This window comes from Triturus cristatus, chromosome 1_1 (assembly GCF_964204655.1).
Source record: "Triturus cristatus chromosome 1_1, aTriCri1.1, whole genome shotgun sequence".
Lineage (NCBI taxonomy): Eukaryota > Metazoa > Chordata > Amphibia > Caudata > Salamandridae > Triturus > Triturus cristatus.
This window is the reverse complement of record NC_140579.1, coordinates 717950784-717972949: the sequence shown is the minus strand read 5'-3', so window position 1 is coordinate 717972949 and position 22166 is coordinate 717950784.

The following is a 22166-nucleotide window of genomic DNA, read 5'->3' as shown; positions in this document are numbered from 1 at the left end:
CAGTGTAGGGGTCGTGCTGGGGGTGGTGTTTCAGGGTATAGGGCAGTGCAGTGGTGTTTGGGCAGTGTAGGAGGTCGTGCAGGGGGTGGTGTTTCAGGGTTTAGGGCAGGGCAGTGGTGTTCGGGCAGTGTAGGAGGTCGTGCAGGGGGTGGTGTTTCAGGATTTAGGGCAGGGCAGTGGTGTTCGGGCAGTGTAGGGGGACTTGCAGGAGGTGGTGTTTCAGGGTTTAGGGCAGTGGTGTTTGGGCAGTGTAAGGGGTCTCACTGGGGGTGGTGTTTCAGGGTTTAGGGTAGTGCAGTGGTGTTCGGGCAGTGTAGGGGGTCTCGCTGGGGGTGGTGTTTCAGGGTTTAGGGCAGTGCAGTGGTGTTTGGGCAGTGTAGGGGGTCTTGCTGGGAGTGGTGTTTCAGGGTTTAGGGTAGTGCAGTGGTGTTTGGGCAGTGTATGGGGTCGTGCCGGGGGTGGTGTTTCAGGGTTTAGGGCAGTGCAGTGGTGTTCGGGCAGTGTAGGGGGTCGTGCTGGGGGTGGTGATTCAGGGTTTAGGGCAGTGCAGTATTGTTCGGGCAGTGTAGGGGGTCATGCTTGGGGTGGTGTTTCAGGGTTTAGGGCAGTGTAGGGGGTTTTGCTGGGGGTGGTGTTTCAGGGTTTAGGGCAGTGCAGTGGTGTTCGGGCAGTGTAGGGGGTCTTGCTGGGGGTGGTGTTTCAGGGTTTACGGCTGAGCAGTGGTGTTCGAGCAGTGTAGGGGGTCGTTTTGGGGGTGGTTTAGAGTTTAGGGCAGTGCAGTGGTATTCGGGCAGTGTAGGGGGTCATGCTGGGTGTGGTGTTTCAGGGTTTAGGGCAGTGCAGTGGTGTTTGGGCAGTGTAGGGAGTCGTGCTGGGAGTGCTGTTTCAGGGTGTAGGACAGTGCAGTGGTGTTCGGGCAGTGTAGGGGGTCTTGCAGGGGGTGGTGTTTCAGGGTTTAGGGCAGTGGTGTTCGGGCAGTGTACGGGGTCGTTCTGGGGTTGGTGTTTCAGAATTTAGGGCAGAGCAGTGGTGTTCGGGCAGTGTAGGGTGTCGTGCTGGGGCTGGTGTTTCAGGGTTTAGGGCAGTGCAGTGGTGTTCGGGCAGTGTAGGGGGTCGTGCTGGGGTTGGTGTTTCAGGGTTTAGGGCAGTGATGTTCGGGCAGTGTAGGGGGTCGTGCTGGGGGTGATGTTTTGGGGTTAAGGGCAGTGTCTTTCAGGCAGTGTACGGGGTCTTGCTGGGGGTGGTGTTTCAGGGTTTAGGGCAGTGCAGTGGTGTTCGGACAGTGTACGGGGTCGTGCTGGGGTGGTGTTTCAGGGTTTAGGGCAGGGCAGTAGTGTTCAGGCAGTGTAGGGGGTCGTGCTGGGGTTGGTGATTCAGGGTTTAGGGCAATGCAGTGTTGTTCGGGCAGTGTAGGGGGTCATACTTGGGGTGGTGTTTCAGGGTTTAGGGCAGTGTAGGGGGTTTTGCTGGGGGTGGTGTTTCAGGGTTTAGGGCAGGGCAGTAATGTTCGGGCAGTGTAGGGGGTCTTGCAGGGGGTGGTGTTTCAGGGTTTAGGGCAGTGGTGTTCGGGCAGTGTACGGGGTCGTTCTGGGGCTGGTGTTTCAGAATTTAGGGCAGTGCAGTGGTGTTCGGGCAGTGTAGGGGTCGTGTTTTAGGGTTCACGGCAGTGCAGTGGTGTTCGAGCAGTGTAGGGGGTCGTTTTGGGGGTGGTTTAGGGTTTAGGGCAGTGCAGTTGTGTTCGGGCAGTGTAGGGGGTCATGCTGGGGGTGGTGTTTCAGGGTTTAGGGCAGTGCAGTGGTGTTCGGGCAATGTATGGGGTCTTGTTGGGGGCTGGTGTTTCAGGGTTTAGTGCAGTGTTGTTCGGGCAGTGTAGAGGGTCGTGCTGGGACTGGTGTTTTAGGGTTTAGGGCAGAGCAGTAGTGTGTGGGCAGAGTAGGGGGTCATGCTGGGGGTGGTGTTACAGGGTTTAGGGCAAAGCAGTGGTGTTCGCGCAGTGTAGGGGTCGTGCTGGGGGTGGTGTTTCAGGGTATAGGGCAGTGCAGTGGTGTTTGGGCAGTGTAGGAGGTCGTGCAGGGGGTGGTGTTTCAGGGTTTAGGGCAGGGCAGTGGTGTTCAGGCAGTGTAGGAGGTCGTGCAGGGGGTGGTGTTTCAGGATTTAGGGCAGGGCAGTGGTGTTCGGGCAGTGTAGGGGGACTTGCAGGAGGTGGTGTTTCAGGGTTTAGGGCAGTGGTGTTTGGGCAGTGTAAGGGGTCTCACTGGGGGTGGTGTTTCAGGGTTTAGGGTAGTGCAGTGGTGTTCGGGCAGTGTAGGGGGTCTCGCTGGGGGTGGTGTTTCAGGGTTTAGGGCAGTGCAGTGGTGTTTGGGCAGTGTAGGGGGTCTTGCTGGGGGTGGTGTTTCAGGGTTTAGGGTAGTGCAGTGGTGTTTGGGCAGTGTATGGGGTCGTTTTGGGGGTGGTTTAGAGTTTAGGGCAGTGCAGTGGTGTTCGGGCAGTGTAGGGGGTCATGCTGGGTGTGGTGTTTCAGGGTTTAGGGCAGGCAGTGGTGTTCGGGTATTGTAGGGGTCGTGCATGGGGTTGTGTTTTGGGGTTAAGGGCAGTGGTGTTCAGGCAGTGTACGGGGTCTTGCTGGGGGTGGTGTTTCAGGGTTTAGGGCAGGGCAGTAATGTTCGGGCAGTGTAGGGGGTCTTGCAGGGGGTGGTGTTTCAGGGTTTAGGGCAGTGGTGTTCGGGCAGTGTACGGGGTCGTTCTGGGGTTGGTGTTTCAGAATTTAGGGCAGAGCAGTGGTGTTCGGGCAGTGTAGGGTGTCGTGCTGGGGCTGGTGTTTCAGGGTTTAGGGCAGTGCAGTGGTGTTCGGGCAGTGTGGGGGGTTGTGCTGGGGCTGGTTTTTCAGGGTTTATGGCAGTGCAGTGGTGTTCGGGCAGTGTAGGGGGTTGTGCTGGGGTTGGTGTTTCAGGGTTTTGGGCAGTGATGTTCGGGCAGTGTAGGGGGTCGTGCTGGGGGTGATGTTTTGGGGTTAAGGGCAGTGGTGTTCAGGCAGTGTACGGGGTGTTGCTGGGGGTGGTGTTTCAGGGTTTAGGGCAGTGCAGTGGTGTTCGCGCAGTGTAGGGGGTCTTGCTGGGGGTGGTGTTTCAGGGTTTAGGGCAGTGCAGTGGTGTTCGGACAGTGTACGGGGTCGTGCTGGGGTGGTGTTTCAGGGTTTAGGGCAGGGCAGTGGTGTTCGGGCAGTGTAAGGGGTCGTGCTGGGGGTGGTGATTCAGGGTTTAGGGCAGTGCAGTGTTGTTCGGGCAGTGTAGGGGGTCATGCTTGGGTGGTGTTTAAGGGTTTAGGGCAGTGTAGGAGGTCTTGCTGGGGGTGGTGTTTCAGGGTCTAGGGCAGTGCAGTGGTGTTCGGGCAGTGTAGGGGGTCATGCTGGGGGTGGTGTTTCAGGATTTACGGCAGTGCAGTGGTGTTCGGGCAGTGTAGGGGGGTCGTGCTGGGGCTGGTGTTTCGGGCAGTGGTGATGGGGCAGTGTAGGGGGTCGTGCTGGGGTGGTGTTTCGGGGTTTAGGGCAGTGGTGTTCGGGCAGTGTAGGGGGTCGTGCTTGGGATGGTCTTTCAGGGTTTAAGGCACTGCAGTGGTGTTCGGGCAGTCTAGGGGGTCGTGCTGGGGGTGGTGTTTAAGGGTTCAGGGCAGTGCAGTGGTGTTCGGGCAGTGTACGGCGTCATGCTGGGGGTGGTGTTTCAGGGTTTAGGGCAGTGCAGTGGTGTTCGGGCAGTGTAGGGGGTCATGCTGGGGGTGGTGTTTCAGGGTATAGGGCAGTGCAGTGGTGTTCGGGCAGTGTAGGGTCGTGCAGGGGGTGGTGTTTCAGGGGTTAGGGCAGTGGTGTTCGGGCAGTGTAGGGGGTCGTGCAGGGGGTGGTGTTTCAGGGTTTAGGGCAGGGCAGTGGTGTTCGGGCAGTGTAGGGGGTCATGCTGGGGGTGGTGTTTCAGGGTATAGGGCAGTGCAGTGGTGTTCGGGCAGTGTAGGGTCGTGCAGGGGGTGGTGTTTCAGGGGTTAGGGCAGTGGTGTTCGGGCAGTGTAGGGGGTCGTGCAGGGGGTGGTGTTTCAGGGTTTAGGGCAGGGCAGTGGTGTTCGGGCAGTGTAGGGGGTCTTGCAGGGGGTGGTGTTTCAGGGTTTAGGGCAGTGGTGTTCGGTCAGTGTAGGGGGTCATGCTGGGGGTGGTGTTTCAGGCTTTAGGGCAATGGTGTTCGGGCAGTGTAGGGGGTCGTGCTGGGGGTGGTGTTTCAAGGTTTAGGGTAGTGCAGTGGTATTCGGGAAGTATAGGGGGTCGTGCTGGGGCTGGTGTTTCAAGGTTTAGTGCAGTGCAGTGGTGTTCGGGCAGTGTAGGGGGTCTTGTTGGAGTGTGGTGTTTCAGGGTTTAGTGCAGTGTTGTTCGGGTAATGTAGGGGGTCGTGCTGGGACTGGTGTTTCAGGGTTTACGGCAAAGCAGTGATATTCACGCAGTGTAGGGGGTCGTGCTGGGGGTGGTGTGTCAGGGCATAGGGCAGTGCAGTGGTGTTCCGGCAGTGTAGGGGGTCGTGCAGGGGGTGGTGTTTCAGGGTATAGGGCAGTGCAGTGGTGTTCGGGCAGTGTAGGGGGTCGTGCAGGGGGTGGTATTTCAGGGATTAGGGCAGTGCAGTGGTGTTCAGGCAGTGTAGGGGGTCATGCTGGGGGTGGTGTTTCAGGATTTAGGGCAGTGCCATGGTCTTCGGGCAGTGTAGGGGGATGTGCTGGGGCTGGTTTTTCAGGGTTTACGGCAGTGCAGTGGTGTTCGGGCAGTGTAGGGGGTCGTGCTGGGGATGGTGTTTCAGGGTTTAGGTCAGTGATGTTCGGGCAGTGTAGGGGGTCGTGCTGGGGGTGATGTTTCGGGGTTCAGGGCAGTGGTGTTCAGGCAGTGTACGGGGTCTTGCTGGGGGTGGTGTTTCAGGGTTTAGGGCAGTGCAGTGGTGATCGGGCAGTGTAGGGGGTCTTGCTGGGGGTGGTGTTTCAGGGTTTAGGGCAGTGCAGTGGTGTTCGGGCAGTGTACGGGGTCGTGCTGGGGTTGGTGTTTCAGGGTTTAGCGCAGGGCAGTGGTGTTCGGGCAGTGTAGGGGGTCGTGCTCGGGGTGGTGATTCAGGGTTTAGGGCAGTGCAGTGTTGTTCGGGCAGTGTAGGGGGTCATGCTTGGGGTGGTGTTTCAGGGTTTAGGGCAGTGTAGGGGGACTTGCTAGGGGTGGTGTTTCAGGGTTTAGGGCAGTGCAGTGGTGTTCGGGCACTGTATTGGGTCTTGCTGGGGGTTGTGTTTCAGTGTTTACGGCAGTGCAGTGGTGTTCGAGCAGTGTAGGGGGTCGTGCTGGGGGTGGTGTTTTAGGGTTTAGGGCAGTGCAGTGGTGTTCGGGTAATGTAGGGGGTCGTGCTGGGGTGGTGTTTCAGGGTTAAGGGCAGTGCAGTGGTGTTCGGGCAGTGTAGGGGGGTCGTGCTGGGGCTGGTGTTTCGGGGTTTAGGGCAGGGGTGTTTGGGCAGTGTAGGGAGTCATGCTGGGGTGGTGTTTCGGGGTTTAGGGCAGTGGTGTTCGGGCAGTGTAGGGGGTCTTGCTGGGGGTGGTGTTTCAGGATTTACGGAAGTGCAGAGGTGTTCAAGCAGTGTAGGGGGTCGTTTTGGGGGTGGTTTAGGGTTTAGGGCAGTGCAGTGGTGTTCGGGCAGTGTAGGGGGTCGTGCTGGGGGTGGTGTTTCAGGGTTTAGGGCAGTGCAGTGGTGTTCGGGCAGTGTAGGGGGTCATGCTGGGGGTGGTGTTTCAGGGTTTATGGCAGTGCAGTGGTGTTCGGGCAGTGTAGGGGGGTCGTGCTGGGGCTGGTGTTTCGGGCGGTGGTGTTGGGGCAGTGTAGGGGGTCGTGCTGGGGTGGTGTTTCGGGGTTTAGGGCAGTGGTGTTCGGGCAGTGTAGGGGGTCGTGCTTGGGATGGTCTTTCAGGGTTTAAGGCAGTGCAGTGGTGTTCGGGCAGTGTAGGGGGCCGTGCTGGGGGTGGTGTTTCAGGGTTTAGGGCAGTGCAGTGGTGTTCGGGCAGTGTATGGGGTCTTGCTGGGGGTGGTGTTTCAGGGTTTACGGCAGTGCAGTGGTGTTCGAGCAGTGTAGGGGGTCGTTTTGGGGGTGGTTTAGGGTTTAGGGCAGTGCAGTGGTGTTCGGGCAGTGTAGGGGGTCGTGCTGGGGGTGGTGTTTCAGGGTTTAGGGCAGTGCAGTGGTGTTCATGCAGTGTATGGTGTCTTGTTGGGGGGTGGTGTTTCAGGGTTTAGTGCAGTGTTGTTCAGGCAGTGTAGGGGGTAGTGCTGGGACTGGTGTTTCAGGGTTTAGGGCAGAGCAGTAGTGTGTGGACAGAGTAGGGGGTCGTGCTGGGGGTGGTGTTAGAGGGTTTAGGGCAAAGCAGTGGTGTTTGCGCAGTGTAGGGGGTCATGCTGGGGGTGGTGTTTCAGGGTATATGGCAGTGCAGTGGTGTTCGGGCAGTGTCGGAGGTCGTGCAGGGGGTGGTGTTTCAGGGTTTAGGGCAGGGCAGTGGTGTTCGGGCAGTGTAGGAGGTCGTGCTGGGGTGGTGTTTCGGGGTTTAGGGCAGTGGTGTTCAGGCAGTGTAGGGGGTCGTGCTTGGGATGGTCTTTCAGGGTTTAAGGCAGTGCAGTGGTGTTCGGGCAGTGTAGGGGGTCGTGCTGGGGGGGGTGTTTCAGGGTTCAAGGCAGTGCAGTGGTGTTCGGGCAGTGTACGGCGTCGTGCTGGGGGTGGTGTTTCAGGGTTTAGGGCAGTGCAGTGGTGTTCAGGCAGTGTAGGGGGTCATGCTGGGGGTGGTGTTTCAGGGTATAGGGCAGTGCAGTTATGTTCGGGCAGTGTAGGGTCGTGCAGGGGGTGGTGTTTCAGGGGTTAGGGCCGTGGTGTTTGGGCAGTGTAGGGGGTCTTGCAGGGGGTGGTGTTTCAGGGTTTAGGGCAGTGGTGTTCGGGCAGTGTAGGGGGTCTTGCAGGGGGTGGTGTTTCAGGGTTTAGGGCAGTGGTGTTCAGGCAGTGTAGGGGGTCATGCTGGGGGTGGTGTTTCAGGCTTTAGGGCAGTGGTGTTCGGGCAGTGTAGGAGGTCGTGCTGGGGGTGGTGTTTCAAGGTTTAGGGTAGTGCAGTGGTATTCGGGAAGTGTAGGGGGTCGTGCTGGGGCTGGTGTTTCAGGGTTTAGTGCAGTGCAGTGGTGTTCGGGCAGTGTAGGGGGTCTTGTTTGAGTGTGGTGTTTCAGGGTTTAGTGCAGTGTTGTTCGGGTAATGTAGGGGGACGTGCTGGGACAGGTGTTTCAGGGTTTAGGGCAAAGCAGTGGTGTTCGCGCAGTGTAGGGGGTCGTGCTGGGGGTGGTGTGTCAGGGCATAGTGCAGTGGTGTTCGGGCAGTGTAGGGGGTCGTGCAGGGGGTGGTGTTTCAGGGTATAGGGCAGAGCAGTGGTGTTCAGGCAGTGTAGGGGGTCGTGCAAGGGGTGGTATTTCAGGGTTTAGGGCAGTGCAGTGGTGTTCGGGCAGTGTAGGGGGTCATGCTGGGGGTGGTGTTTCAGGCTTTAGGGCAGTGGTGTTCGGGCAGTGTAGGGGGTCGTTCTGGGGCTGGTGTTTCAGGATTTAGGGCAGTGCCATGGTCTTCGGGCAGTGTAGGGGGATGTGCTGGGGCTGGTTTTTCAGGGTTTACGGCAGTGCAGTGGTGTTCGGTCAGTGTAGGGGGTCGTGCTGGGGATGGTGTTTCAGGGTTTAGGGCAGTGATGTTCGGGCAGTGTAGGGGGTCGTGCTGGGGGTGATATTTCGGGGTTTAGGGCAGTGGTGTTCAGGCAGTGTACGGGGTCTTGCTGAGGGTGGTGTTTCAGGGTTTAGGGCAGTGCAGTGGTGTTCGGGCAGTGTAGGGGGTCTTGCTGGGGGTGGTGTTTCAGGGTTTAGGGCAGTGCAGTGGTGTTCGGCCAGTGTACGGGGTCGTGCTGGGGTTGGTGTTTCAGGGTTTAGCGCAGGGCAGTGGTGTTCGGGCAGTGTAGGGGGTCGTGCTGGGGGTGGTGTTTCAGGGTTTAGGGCAGTGCAGTGGTGTTCGGGCAGTGTAGGGGGTCGTGCTGGGGTTGGTGATTCAGGGTTTAGGGCAATGCAGTGTTGTTCGGGCAGTGTAGGGGGTCATACTTGGGGTTTTCAGGGTTTAGCGCAGTGTAGGGGGTTTTGCTGGGGGTGGTGTTTCAGGGTTTAGGGCAGTGCAGTGGTGTTCGGGCAGTGTAGGGGGTCTTGCTGGGGGTGGTGTTTCAGGGTTTACGGAAGTGCAGAGGTGTTCGAGCAGTGTAGGGGGTCGTTTTGGGGGTGGTTTAGGGTTTAGGGCAGTGCAGTGGTGTTCGGGCAGTGTAGGGGGTCGTGCTGGGGTGGTGTTTCAGGGTTTAGGGCAGTGCAGTGGTGTTCGGGCAGTGAATGGGGTCTTGTTGTGGGGTGGTGTTTCAGGGTTTAGGGCAGTGATGTTCGGGCAGTGTAGGGGGTCGTGCTGAGGGTGATGTTTCGGGGTTTAGGGCAGTGGTGTTGAGGCAGTGTACGGGCTCTTGCTGGGGGTGGTGTTTCAGGGTTTATGGTAGTGCAGTGGTGTTCGGGCAGTGTAGGGGGTCTTGCTGGGGGTGTTGTTTCAGGGTTTAGGGCAGTGCAGTGGTGTTCGGGCAGTGTACGGGGTCGTGCTGGGGTTGGTGTTTCAGGGTTTAGCGCAGGGCAGTGGTGTTCGGGCAGTGTAGGGGGTCGTGCTGGGGGTAGTGTTTCAGGGTTTAGGGCAGTGCAGTGGTGTTCGGGCAGTGTAGGGGGTCGTGCTGGGGTTGGTGATTCAGGGTTTAGGGCAATGCAGTGTTTTTCGGGCAGTGTAGGGGGTCATACTTGGGGTGGTGTTTCAGGGTTTAGGGCAGTGCAGTGGTGTTCGGGCAAAGTAGGGAGTCTTGCTGGGGGTGGTGTTTCAGGGTTTACGGCAGTGCAGTGGTGTTAGAGCAGTGTAGGGGGTCGTTTTGGGGGTGGTTTAGGGCAGTGCAGTGGTGTTCGGGCAGTGTAGGGGGTCGTGCAGAGGGTGGTGTTTCAGGGTATAGGGCAGAGCAGTGGTGTTCAGGCAGTGTAGGGGGTCGTGCAAGGGGTGGTATTTCAGGGTTTAGGGCAGTGCAGTGGTGTTCGGGCAGTGTAGGGGTCATGCTGGGGGTGGTGTTTCAGGCTTTAGGGCAGTGGTGTTCGGGCAGTGTAGGGGGTCGTTCTGGGGCTGGTGTTACAGGAATTAGGGCAGTGCCATGGTCTTCGGGCAGTGTAGGGGGATGTGCTGGGGCTGGTTTTTCAGGGTTTACGGCAGTGCAGTGGTGTTCGGTCAGTGTAGGGGGTCGTGCTGGGGATGGTGTTTCAGGGTTTAGGGCAGTGATGTTCGGGCAGTGTAGGGGGTCGTGCTGGGGGTGATGTTTCGGGGTTTAGGGCAGTGGTGTTCAGGCAGTGTACGGGGTCTTGCTGAGGGTGGTGTTTCAGGGTTTAGGGCAGTGCAGTGGTGTTCGGGCAGTGTAGGGGGTCTTGCTGGGGGTGGTGATTCAGGGTTTAGGGCAATGCAGTGTTGTTCGGGCAGTGTAGGGGGTCATACTTGGGATGGTGTTTCAGGGTTTAGGGCAGTGCAGTGGTGTTCGGGCAAAGTAGGGAGTCTTGCTGGGGGTGGTGTTTCAGGGTTTACGGCAGTGGAGTGGTGTTAGAGCAGTGTAGGGGGTCATTTTGGGGGTGGTTTAGGGCAGTGCAGTGGTGTTCGGGCAGTGTAGGGGGTCGTGCTGGGGGTGGTGTTTCAGGGTTTAGGGCAGTGCAGTGGTGTTCGGGCAGTGTATGGGGTCTTGTTGGGGGGTGGTGTTTCAGGGTTTAGTGCAGTGTTGTTCAGGCAGTGTAGGGGGTCGTGCTGGGACTGGTGTTTCAGGGTTTAGGGCAGAGCAGTAGTGTGTGGGCAGAGTAGGGGGTCGTGCTGGGGGTGGTGTTACAGGGTTTAGGGCAAAGCAGTGGTGTTCGTGCAGTGTAGGGGGTCGTGCTGGGGGTGGTGTTTCAGGGTATAGGGCAGTGCAGTGGTGTTCGGGCAGTGTAGGAGGTCGTGCAGGGGGTGGTGTTTCCGGGGTTAGGGCAGGGCAGTGGTGTTCGGGCAGTGTAGGAGGTCGTGCAGGGGGTGGTGTTTCAGGGTTTAGGGCAGGGCAGTGGTGTTCGGGCAGCGTAGTGAGGAAATATGAATTTTGTGATCAGTTATGTCCCCTATCGTAGACCCCAACGGCTCCATGTGCATGCCATAAGTACATGTATGTTCCCTCCAGTTTCAGTTATGAAGACGCAAATACATGTGCGTCCACCGTCAACATGTCCTCTTTCAGATCCGCTATGAATGGGTCAGATATTCCATTCCTAAGTATGAAAGGCCACCGACTTTATGTGGTTCGCTTTCCACATTTTACAGACTCAGGCGAGTAGGCCCTGAATTCTGCCATCAAGCTTTTTCCTGCCTTCTGCCTCTGAAAGCTCCAGTCCGAGCCTGCATCTGTATCCATGAACTTTGTCCTACTCCCTGCACGGCTAACGGTGCCTGATCCAGCCTGTTGCCTGCCAAAAACTGTATTTCACCTTCAAGATTATCTGCTCCGCTCCTCATCCGATGCATTCCTGTCTAGTAGTTTAGGTAAACATTCTTCCAGCTACCGTGCAAAGGGCCAGGCCTCACTGTCCTCATGCAAGTAATTCATAGCCCCTGTTACCATGGAAGATTCCTGCCCCCCCTCGCATCTCATGTAGACACTTAGACGCTTGTACACGCACTAACAGTCAGTATAGAATAGATTCCGTCAGAAAGACCTTTCCTTTTGGATAATACAGTTCTTTAAAACATAAGATATTAGATATGATTTGGGATTAGGTTGACATGACCCCCCAGACTTCTGTCTCCACATGTAGAGCTAAATGTCAAGTCCCCTTCACCCTCTAGTTGCACGTCAATCACACGTCATGCAGCTGCGCGCGCATTTCTGCCAAGTATTTCTGCTGACATTGCAGGATTCTCTCACGGATCCACCCACTTGTGACATCATGTTTAATGACGTATTTAGTTACACCTATGTTTACGCCTTTTTTTATTACGTATGTGTATTATATCTGTATTATCAACTGTTACACCTCTTGCATCTGTCTTAATGTAATGCTTTCCATATAAATACCATTACTTGTCAATAATGTATGGCCTTCCTTCCTGAACCCTCGTGGTGATGGAATTTGAAGCCTGCAATTCGAATTGTATTTCCTTTGTAGAGGAATAAAGCCTTTTAGAACCTCTAATACCACGGATTCTGCCTCTTATATTTACTGAGTTATTCTTACTAGACTTTACCGCATAAAAAATAGTACCGGTAATGAAATATTTACCACAGAAATTGGCGCCCGAACAGGGACACTTTCTCATCTCACGCGCCGGAGGTGCTTTGCAGGCCCGGTCTCCTGCCACAGCTGAACGGACAAAAACGCGTACCCGCAGGATTTCCTGTATCTCCCTCCGGCCAAGCGGGGGTGACTGAGGCTGCGATCAACACCCAGACGAGGCGGTGAGAAGTGCGAAGTATCCCGACCAGAGCCTAGCTGAGAGAGCAAGATCCGAGGTATACAGAGGCCCACCAGATTCCGAAGTTCCGAGTCCAGTCGAGTCGAGTCCAGTCCGGTCCAACTTCAGTTCAGTTCCGAGGCCTTCCGTTCCGCGCTACCCGGTGAGTACCATTGTCGGGGAGGCATTTAAACGTGCACATAGTCTGTGCCGGTCAAGACGGGTTTGGGTACACAAATTCGGTCTGCACTGTTTCAGCAGTGTATCTGTACTGTTTAGCAGTATATCTAGTATGTTTTGCATATAATTAAGTATTATTTAGTGTCAGTATTATGTCAGTAACTAGTTTTCTATTAGTTATCATCGTTCGTTAAACTATTAAATGTTAAATGTTTTAATACGTTCTACATATTGTGGTGTGAATGATTGTTCATTATTGTGTTTGTTGTATTAAGTGTGTTCAAGTAATAAGGTCTAAAAATGCCGCTCTTTTCGAAATTAAGACAGATCAAAACCAGAAAAGGTGTACTCGAAGAAGCTGTTCCCATCCCACCTAGGGACACTCCAGGGTACTTTATGTATCATAAGCATGGCCTAGATGCCGTGTTATTTCTTGATTTATGGGTGGACTACACCAAAGAGTTACCAGAGAGTCAGAGATGGCCCGCAGCGGGGACCTGGGATGCAGATTGCATCATGAGAGTAGAAGAAGGATTATGGAAAAAGAAAGCCAGACAGTCACAGAAAGATGCCATTGAATTATGGCGTAAAGAATCATATAGACGTACAGAAAAAGCGCTCAGACAGGAAGAGAAAGGTAGGGAGAATTCAAATAAAGCTCGAGAAAATCTATTAATTGAGGAAGGTACCCGAGTAAAATCAGAACAAGTAGATAGACAAAGAAATACCCTTATGAATGGTATGTATCCTCTTTTTGCCGAAGGGTTACCTCAGGCCACCCCGGAAATACCGAAAAACTTGACACCCCCATTACTCCCGATAAAAGCACATCCTAAAACAGCAAAAGACGTTTTCCTTTCCTCCTATTTAGATGACGTAGCTCCCGAGTATGCTAATACCATACCACACACACCGCTTGCTGATGGTGTTCAACGCCAAGATCATCCGTCTGTATCCCCGCAACAACAAACTCCTACGCCCATTCCCCCAGGTCCGTCCGTTTCTACTGTTTTTCCCGCATCTACAATTTCTATCTTACGTCCAACGAATCCTTTCTTGCCCAGCACCTCAGATGGTGCTACAGGAGGTACGACAGACATGTTTGCCACACCGCCGCGAAATAAACAGACCCTTAGAGATTTAGCACTCCAACGTACACCCCAACTAGCGACATCCGACATGTTTAAAGAACATCTTGTGGATTGTAGATACGATCCAGTGCCAGGTAAACAGGACAGATTGCTACTATCATCACTACGTATACGACGAGCTACATTGTATTTAATGACGATACCAGGAATGGTTGAACACCTAGACAATATATATCACTTTGTCCAAACAGGGCGAGGCCCAGAAAGTATTAACGAAGCCATGGAATACCAGAAAGTGGATGTACAAAGACAACTACTACGTTTTTTCATAAACTGCGTGATCAGGAACCAAGACAGGCCTGAGGCAGATCATGATACCATGCAAAAACTTGCCAAATGGGGTCAGAACATATCAGACGAGAAACATGATAAACAGTCATGCATAGTAGTTATGTGCCGAAAGATCCGCAAAGAAGTAGAACGAATACATAAAGAAAGACGAGAAGCAGACAGAATTGAATCAGAGGGAGAGGAGGAGCAAGAATCAGAACAATTAGAGACGATAGCTTACGTAGGTAGAGGAAGACCCCACATAAATACTAGAGGCTTTAATGATCCGATACGTCCGATACGTCCAGAATGTAACAGACATTTTCAAACCCCTATGTTAAATACAAGGTCCCCTGAACACCTATTCCAAGCCGCTGATAAATTACTCCGAGACCGAAGGGGGTACCATATGCTCGATTCCATGGATGAACAAGAATTAGCCAGGTCAGCAGTACAATGGGCCGACTGTCCCGACAAATACAGTGAAGATGCACTAGCACACACATTTCTGAATCTTACCCCATACGAACAGCGTTTAGCTAGTATATACATGATTCAACACCTCCTTATATTATATAAAAGCCAACACTCCGATCCTGGACCCTTACCTGACATATTGACCGAATTACTCACGAATAAATGGAGAGGTTCAGGTACTGATCTAATTAAAGAAATTCTAGAATTTCGAAACCAGTATATAGTTTTCACATACCCAGAACACGTTCCAATTCCCACTATGGGAAGAAAAATATATCACATAGATAGACAGAACCCGTTACGCGAAGTACATCCAATCAGAGGTGAAGATAATAACTTTACACGCGTGTTTGTGTACACGCCTATAACTAAAATTGAATTATTAGAAATGAAGAAAGTAGTACCCAGCCATGACAAGGATCCAGCAGGTTTCCACCGTGAGATAAAAGACATGTTACTCATGGGAGAGTATACCTACCCCGAAATCATGAAAATATTGAAAGTGTTAATGCCTGCCGGTGTTTACGAGAAACTCAAAGAAAAGGAATGGGAGGTGGGAGACCAAAAGATAGATTGGACAGCATTAGAAAACGAAGAAAAGGCCCGAGCTGCAGGATCAGGGCTTGGGGAAAAGACCACAGCACTACCAGGATTATTAGTGCAGGTACTGCCACGTTTATTAACTACGAAAAAGGAGGACTGGGGTGCAATCTCAGCCTGTAAACAAAAGCAAGATGAAGACACTAGTGATTTCTATTCCCGATTTGAAAAATGTTTTGGTATCAATAGTGGCATAAAAGCAAGTAGTGAGTCATATCCACATCTGTTTGTGACAAAATTAGTTGAAAATTCCCTGCCGCAAGTTAAGAATAGAGTATTGAAATTTGAGAGTACCTGGCAAGGTAACACCCCATCACAGATGTTACAGATGTTACAATATCACCACAATAGAATTAGAGAAGAACAAGAACATGAACAAAGACGTATGAAAGATACGAAAATGAAAATGCTTGTTGCTCAGTCAGTTCCAGCTGATGGTCATAAAAAAGGTGATTCCGCAGGTCCGGTGAAAGGGACATGCAACTATTGTAAACAACAAGGTCATTATATACACGATTGTCCAGTCTTGAAACATAATATTGCCACAGGTAGAACCCAGGAAAGACCACGTCCACCTAGAGAGGATCAGAATGAACAACAAATCCCTCAGCATGCACAATCTAGGCCGGCTCCGCAACAACTAGCTCCGCAACAGGCAGCTCTACAACAGACCGTAGCACCACCACAAGCGCAGCCTATTGCTGCCACACAAGCAACAACGCAACAGATGTACCAGTATGCACAAAATGACTATCCCGATTATCAGCGATACACATGAAATAGCCTAGAGAGGGAAGTTGGCTTACCCCTCATAGAGGTTCCTGTAGATCAAGAGGGACCTTATGTACATAGTGAACTATTAGGGGAAGACAGAAAGTTTTTACTTGATACAGGGGCAAGCAGAACAACTATACGACGCAGTGAAGTTCCAGGGGCACCCCTCTCAGGCTCACAGAATATTTCCCTTGGATTCTCAGGAAAGCCTATCATTAATGAAGTAACGCAACCCCTTCCACTTACGGTTGGTCCATTAACACGTACTACAGATTTATTGCTTACTAAATCATGTCCAGAAAACTTGTTAGGTATAAAAACATTGAAAGCTCTAGGAGCTATAATATGTTGTTCTCCGGAAGGAGTACGATTATTTTTACGTGACTTCAAAGGTCACTACGTGTCCAGAGACATGGATCACCGGCTGCAGAATTTACCTACACATCTATGGGCACAAGGCCCAACTGATGTTGGTTGCATGAACATTACACCATATCGAGTCACACTAAAAACAGGAGTAGTACTACCACGAATGCGACAATACAAGTTACCACCAGATGCTGTTGTGGCTTTGCTGCAAATCATTGACGAGCTCATTGCACAAGGAGTGGTTGTAGAAACCGACTCCAATGTATGTAATTCCCCGATAATTCCGATTCTTAAAAGAACGGATCCAAAAGCACCACCAGTATATCGATTAGTTATTGATCTGCGCGAATTAAATAAATGCATTGTACCACAATATCCTGTGGTCCCAGATATCTCTTCATTACTAACAGCTATTGACTCAGAAGCAACGTTCTTCACTGTAATTGATCTCAAGAATGCTTTCTTTAGCGTCCCAATAGATCCGGAAAGTCAATATCTGTTCGGATTCAGTTTAAATGGACGAAGTTTTAAATTCACACGCGCACCTCAAGGATTTACAGAAAGCCCCAGCATCTATAGCCAAGCACTGAAACGAGAACTTGACAGTATCCACATGCCAGTTAACACTGCCTTGCTTCAATATGTCGATGATTTGCTGATCACCGCCCGAAGCGAACCTGAATGTGAAACAGCGTCACTGACGGTTTTGAAATTTCTGGCAGACAAGGGGCACAAAGTGTCCCCTTCTAAGCTGCAATTCTGTGTCCAGCAAGTTGTTTACCTTGGGCACTCGCTGTCCAAGGAGGGAAGACAGCTTACACCTGATCGCATCCAGTTAATCGCTAACATGCCACCACCCAAGACACAAAAGGAGGTGCGGGCTTTTATAGGTCTCACTTCATACTGTAGGCAGTGGATCCCTCAATATGCATTTCTAGCAAAACCACTCATCCAGTTGACAACACAGGAGGCAGCCACATCGACTGTTCTCCCTTGGACTCAAGAACATACACATGCCTTTGAAAGCTTAAAGAAAGCTTTATGCCAAGCACCTGTTTTAGCAACACCATGTTACAGTAAACAGTTTACACTCTTTGTTACAGAACGCGAAGGTACTGCCTTGTCAGTACTCACTCAGGAACAAGCAGGATCACACAAACCATGTGCTTATTTCTCTAGTACATTAGATCCAGTAGCTCAGGCTCTTCCTGCGTGCCTGAAATCAGTGGCAGCAACAGCTTTAGCAATCAGACAAAGCGATGCCATAGTGTTAGGACATCAATTGACAGTACAAGTACCACACGCAGTAGAGGTTCTCTTGAACCGCACACAAACGCAACACTTGACTATAGCGAGACTCACCGGTTATGAATTAACATTGTTTCAGCCACATATAGAAATCAGACGTTGTAATACGTTAAATCCTGCCACACTTTTGCCAGTAAATGGAACAGATCCATTAGCACATGATTGTATTGAAGTCATTACTATCACGACGAAACCCAGACAAGACTTGACAGATATCCCTTTATCAGATCCAGACTTGACATTGTATGTAGATGGTTCATGTATGAGAACAAGTACAGGAGAGTTAGTGGCCGCTTACGCAGTCACAACAGACACTGAAGTCATTGAAACAAATTGTATTAACACTTTGTCAGCTCAAGCAGCAGAGCTCGTCGCTCTGACACAAGCCTGTATTCAAGCCAAAAATAAGAAAGTCAACATATACACAGATTCACGTTATGCATTCGCAGTCGTCCATGACTTCGGCGTGCTGTGGCGAGAGAGAGGTTATTTAACTTCTCATGGTGCCCACATCCAACACGGACCCCTCATTCAAGCCCTATTAGATGCGATTCATTTGCCTACTGCAATATCGATTAAGAAATGCAAAGCCCATACAAAAGTTACCGATATCATTTCTCAGGGTAACGACTTAGCTGACAGAACAGCTAAACAGACTGCTCAGAATCAGACTCACACAACTGACACGACAAAGACAATAGTTCTGACACCAACACATTGCATGACAGTTAAGGATCCCGCCCTTGATATAATTGACATACAGACACATGCTACATCAGAAGAAATAAAGAAATGGACTGAATTAGGAGGGATCCAAACGGATCAAGGATGGATGACGAAGGAAAAATCTATATGGTTTCTTCCCGACTCCATGGTTCAAGTCATCATTAACACAATACATAGTCCAGCGCACCTAGGAGAAAAAGCTATGCTAGACAGCATTCAACACATTTGGTTCAACAAACACTTGCGAGCAGCAGCCAAACAGAAAGTACGTACCTGTATGATATGTTGTCAGTTTAATCCAGGTAAAAGCATCCCCATAGAGCAGGGTGGATTTCAACCTCCCGATCATGCTTTTGAAGTCCTCCAGATGGATTATATCCAGATGGAACGATGTCGAGGATTCAAATATGTTCTCGTAGTTGTCTGTGCTCTTTCCCGTTGGACAGAAGCCTACCCGGTTTCAGATTACACTGCCCCGACTACTGCCAAACAGTTAGTTCGAGAATTCTTCCCACGGTATGGTTTGCCACGTGTTGTCTACTCAGATAACGGCCAGCCATTCTCATCCGAACTAATGACACACGTTTCACTTTTGTTAGGCTACCAATGGAAATTCCACTGTGTCCGACATCCTGAGGCAGCAGGTCTCGTGGAACGCCATAATCAAACTCTGAAAATTAGATTGTCCAAAATATGTAGAGAAAAAGGTGTCGATTGGATAGTAGCCTTACCAGTTGCACTCTTTTACATGAGAATGGTAGCACATTCTCGAACAGGGCTATCCCCGTACGAGGTGATCTTCGGTAGACCACCAAATATGTGGGGGACGCCTATACCTCGCAAAATCACTGATGTTGACTGTAATATGCTGACAGATTACCTGGCTTCCTTGATGTCTGCACTACAATCTTGTCGTTCACAGGTAGCTGCAGCTTTTCCCGATAACACTGAGGTGAAGCCCCATGACGTGGTTCCAGGTGATCTGGTCCTAGTGCGGAATTTCGACTGGAAGACCCAACTGGAGCCTAGGTGGAAATCGCCAAATCTCGTTCTACTAACAACAAGGACAGCCGTGAAGATCGAGGGACGTAAAGGGTGGTTACATTCGAGTCATATCAAGAAATTTTATGGACTACCGTCCGATGTGAACATTCAGCCCTGCATTCCCTCACAGATAGACTCAAAGCTCCCCTTGGTTGAACCCACGGAAACGGAACTTTACAAACTGAAATTAAGGTCTAGCAAGTCAGACAATTTGATTGTTTAAGTCCTCTCCAAGGTGAATCGGTTGAATTTGTCTCTGACATGTATCCTCTAGACCGAAATAGAGAGAGAAATCGACAGATGCAGCTTAAAAAGCATGCGTATTGTAAATCACTTCGTAGTCACTGCACAGTAACATTATTAATTTTGTTTTTTCTAAGTCTTCTGATCATCATTTCTAGTATATTGCTGCATATGTATTACCCTATTTCTAAACGTGCTTACAATGTTACCGCAGAACATTCTTTTAGCGAATTACCTCCGCATGAGTTGTCTTATAGATTTGCGCTGCGCAACAACACATTCATTAGTATGTTACATCATTCCCATCAGACCAACAATGCGACAAATTGTTGGATATGTGGCCGACTCCCTCCCTATCAGAACTATAAGGGAGTTTTTCCCCTCTTTCCGTATCCGTTCACACACAATGGCTCCTGTGGAGCATGGTTTAGTTTGATTAATTCCCTAGATTCAAATTCAGTAGTTTATCAAGACAACTGGGTATGGGGAAACCTGAACCTAGTTTTGCTTAAAGTCTGCTACCCTAACAAGGAGGGACTTCCCAAAAGAACAGGAACTGATCTAGAAAATGAAGTATATGGATTAGGTAATTTTACACTTAACCTCCTGATTCTGAATGTCGAATCCGAAGCTACACCAATCTTGCCCGCTATGTCAGTATTCCCAGTTAAAGGGGAATTATGTGTAAGAAAGAATGGTTCCATACACATGGGCCATAGTAAATGCACCACTGTAATAAAATTCAGTGATCAAGGCAAATCTACATTTAGAGCTTCCCGTCATTCTTACTTCATATGTGGCCAGACCGCATATATACGTCTACCTCTAGACTGGGATGGTACCTGTTACATAGCATTCCTTCTGCCACCTGTTTTCCTAGCTCCTCCTGATTATCACAGAAATACCCATTTAGTACACAATAGACAGCAGAGAGATCTCCCGATTGTCGATTACACTGAAACGGCATGGGAGCAATATACAGATTTCAATAAAGGTTTCTTTCCCTATATAGGTACAGTCACTAATAGTAAGCTGATACGTAGATTAACTAGAACCCTTGAAGCAGTAGTGAACGAGACTACTTCCGCCTTAGGCAATTTAACAGAAGAGCAGTCTGCTATGCGGATTGTTGTGCTTCAAAATCGTCTTGTCCTTGACGTCATCCTGGCCGATAGGGGCGGAGCTTGTAGGGTCATCGGATCAAGTTGCTGTGTTTTCATACCAGAAAATTCGCCGTCAGTATATAAAGCCATAACTCGCCTTCATAAGATTATAAGCCAGATACACCAGAGTCCAGGCACCTGGACTTGGTCCGGTTGGTTCTGGAGCGTGTTGTCAGCCTGGGGATGGAGGATCCTATCCTTCCTAGGTATTGGCTTTCTCATACTATTCAGTTGCTGCTTATGTCTACAATGTGGGCCAGCGATTTGTGGTCTGTGTGCCACATCGTGTATCCCGCATCCAAGTTTTCGTTCAAGATCCCGGAAGAAGAAGGAAGAACAAATGATGCTATATGAACAGATCGATGGATTGATGAAGATCGATATCTCCTGAGGGTCCGTAGGGGACAAGGAGGGAATGAGGAAATATGAATTTTGTGATCAGTTATGTCCCCTATCGTAGACCCCAACGGCTCCATGTGCATGCCATAAGTACATGTATGTTCCCTCCAGTTTCAGTTATGAAGACGCAAATACATGTGCGTCCACCGTCAACATGTCCTCTTTCAGATCCGCTATGAATGGGTCAGATATTCCATTCCTAAGTATGAAAGGCCACCGACTTTATGTGGTTCGCTTTCCACATTTTACAGACTCAGGCGAGTAGGCCCTGAATTCTGCCATCAAGCTTTTTCCTGCCTTCTGCCTCTGAAAGCTCCAGTCCGAGCCTGCATCTGTATCCATGAACTTTGTCCTACTCCCTGCACGGCTAACGGTGCCTGATCCAGCCTGTTGCCTGCCAAAAACTGTATTTCACCTTCAAGATTATCTGCTCCGCTCCTCATCCGATGCATTCCTGTCTAGTAGTTTAGGTAAACATTCTTCCAGCTACCGTGCAAAGGGCCAGGCCTCACTGTCCTCATGCAAGTAATTCATAGCCCCTGTTACCATGGAAGATTCCTGCCCCCCCTCGCATCTCATGTAGACACTTAGACGCTTGTACACGCACTAACAGTCAGTATAGAATAGATTCCGTCCGAAAGACCTTTCCTTTTGGATAATACAGTTCTTTAAAACATAAGATATTAGATATGATTTGGGATTAGGTTGACATGACCCCCCAGACTTCTGTCTCCACATGTAGAGCTAAATGTCAAGTCCCCTTCACCCTCTAGTTGCACGTCAATCACACGTCATGCAGCTGCGCGCGCATTTCTGCCAAGTATTTCTGCTGACATTGCAGGATTCTCTCACGGATCCACCCACTTGTGACATCATGTTTAATGACGTATTTAGTTACACCTATGTTTACGCCTTTTTTTATTACGTATGTGTATTATATCTGTATTATCAACTGTTACGCCTCTTGCATCTGTCTTAATGTAATGCTTTCCATATAAATACCATTACTTGTCAATAATGTATGGCCTTCCTTCCTGAACCCTCGTGGTTGTATTTCCTTTGTAGAGGAATAAAGCCTTTTAGAACCTCTAATACCACGGATTCTGCCTCTTATATTTACTGAGTTATTCTTACTAGACTTTACCGCATAAAAAATAGTACCGGTAATGAAATATTTACCACAGTAGGGGGACTTGCAGGGGGTGGTGTTTCAGGGTTTAGGGCAGTGGTGTTTGGGCAGTGTAGGGGGTCTCGCTGGGGGTGGTGTTTCAGGGTTTAGGGTAGTGCAGTGGTGTTCGGGCAGTGTAGGGGGTCTCGCTGGGGTGGTGTTTCAGGGTCTAGGGCAGTGCAGTGGTGTTTGGGCAGTGTAGGGGGTCTTGCTGGGGGTGGTGTTTCAGGGTTTAGGGTAGTGCAGTGGTGTTCAGGCAGTGTATGGGGTCGTGCCGGGGGTGGTGATTCAGGGTTTAGGGCAGTGCAGTGTTTGGGCAGTGTAGGGGGTCATGCTTGGGGTGGTGTTTCAGGGTTTAGGGCAGTGTAGGGGGTTTTGCTGGTGGTGGTGTTTCAGGGTTTAGGGCAGTGCAGTGGTGTTCGGGCAGTGTAGGGGGTCTTGCTGGGGGTGGTGTTTCAGGGTTTACGGCAGAGCAGTGGTGTTCGAGCAGTGTAGGGTGTCGTTTTGGGGGTTGTTTAGGGTTTAGGGCAGTGCAGTGGTGTTCGGGCAGTGTAGGGGGTAATGCTGGGGGTGGTATTTCAGGGTTTAGGGCAGTGCAGTGGTGTTCGGGCAGTGTAGGGGGTCGCGCTGGGGGTGCTGTTTCAGGGTTTAGGACAGTGCAGTGGTGTTAGGGCAGTGTAGGGGGTCTTGCTGGGGGTCGTGTTTCAGGGGTTAGGGCAGGG